Raw genomic sequence first — 1,949 nt, 5'->3', positions numbered from 1 at the left:
AATAATATTTTTAAATACTATTTCCAAAACTATTTGTGTTGGACTTATTTAGCCTTGAGCAAAGCTTTGTCAGCCAGCCTATAACATATAAAACATGGACTGGGCATGTATGCTAGCTGAGCTGGAAGCCCGTTGTTGGGTAGGGACCATCTCTGTATGTTGCCATCTTGTACTTCCCAAGCGCTTAGTACAGTGCTCTGCACACAGTAAGGGCTCAGTAAATACGATTGAATGAATGAATGGAAAGGTGTTGTGTTTTTTTTCACTTACCCCACATTCCTCCAAAACTCTGAGATAGGTATATTTCACAGCAATCCCAAGAGGAAGCAGTATAGCCTAGGGGAAAAAGTACGGTCCTGGGGATCTGGGTTCTAATCCCGGCCCTGCCAGTTGTCTGTTATGGATGACCCTGGGTAAGCCACAACTTTTCTGTACCTCTGTTTACTCATCAGTATAAGGAGGGATACCCCTCTCAGGGTCGCACCTGGAGAGCTTCCAATTCTCTACCAGTCTCCGCTATGGGAGGGAGAGTCAAGCAGAGGCCTACCCATTCCATTCCTAGCTTGGCCAGTGGCTAGCAAGTGGAAGGCAATCTGCTACAAATCAAAACTCACCCGTGCTGGGCAGCAGCAGCATGGAAGAGTGTCGAGGGCAGGGACTCGAGTTTACTGTGTAGAAGGCAGCGATGGCAAACCACTTCCATATTTTTACCAAGAAAACTCTACGGATACACTACCAGAATGATTGCAGATGGAGAGCGGGGCGTTCTGGGGGAGATGTATCTGTGCTGTCGCTATAGGTCGGAAATGACTCGACGGCATAAGACAAGACATAATAAGGGATCAGTATCTGCTCTCTCTCCTACTTAATCTGTGAGTCCCACGTTGGACAGAGGCTGTTTCCTATTTGAGCATCTTGTGTCTTCCCCTAGCATTTGGTACAATGCTTGACACAGAGTAAGCACTTAACAAATACTGCAATTATTTTTATTAACTCAATCAGCCCATGGTATGGACTTACTATGTGCAGAACACTGTATAAAGCCCTTGGGAGAATACAAAACAACAGACTTAGTAGACACGTTCCCTGCCCATAACAAGCTTACAGCCTAGAGACAAACTTACATTCTAAAGTCCCCCAAACTCCATAATTTGCAGCATAATTGCTCCTCTCCACCAGATAACAAAACCTACAAATGTTGACAAATTGGAGGGTGTCAAAAGAGAAGACCAAAACCTAACAAGGAGTCCAGGCACGGACATATGACACATCAAGATTTTAGATTTGTTCACGAGACCAGGGGTCCTCTGAACTGGCATCATCTTCAGTGACATACACGGATTAGGCTGCAATACGAAATAGCAAAAATGGTGATATTTGTTAAGCACTTGCCGTGTGCCAAGTACTACCCTGGGTTAGATACAGAAAATCAGGTTGGACATAGTCCTTGATCCTCATCTGGCTACAGTCTAAATAGGAGGGAGAAAAGGTATCGAATCTCCATTTCCCAGATGAGGAAACTGAGGCACCAAGAGTTCTATAGCTCAAAAATTTTTTTATTATTTTTTTGGAGATTTGTACTTCCCAAGCGCTTAGTTCCATGCTCTGCACACAGTAAGTGCTCAATAAATATGATTGAATGAATGAATACCATGCTCAGCACATGGTAAGCACATGGTGAGCTTACCATGTAAGCTCACTTTTAGACTTTAAAAGTGTAAATATGCAAGCACACTTTTAGACTGTGAGCCCACTGTTGGGTAGGGACTGTCTCTATATGTTGCCAATTTGTACTTCCCAAGCACTTAGTACAGTGCTCTGCACATAGTAAGCGCTCAATAAATACGATTGATGATGATGGTGAGCCTGTTGTTGGATAGGGGCCGTCTCTATATGTTGCCAACTTGTACTTCTCAAGTGCTTAGTACAATGCTCTGCACACAGTAAGC

At 43.8% G+C, this 1,949-nt stretch overlaps 1 non-coding gene across 1 annotated transcript; it reads left to right on the top strand.

Moving 5' to 3' along the window:
- The first annotated feature begins 466 nt into the window (after positions 1-466).
- Positions 467-604, top strand: LOC119929050. The gene has a single exon (XR_005451195.1). It is a non-coding gene; the product is annotated as a small nucleolar RNA SNORA7 (small nucleolar RNA).
- Positions 605-1,949: the final 1,345 nt, after the last annotated feature.

Source organism: Tachyglossus aculeatus, chromosome 5 (assembly GCF_015852505.1).
Source record: "Tachyglossus aculeatus isolate mTacAcu1 chromosome 5, mTacAcu1.pri, whole genome shotgun sequence".
NCBI lineage: Eukaryota > Metazoa > Chordata > Mammalia > Monotremata > Tachyglossidae > Tachyglossus > Tachyglossus aculeatus.
This window is presented reverse-complemented; position numbering and strand designations above follow the sequence as displayed.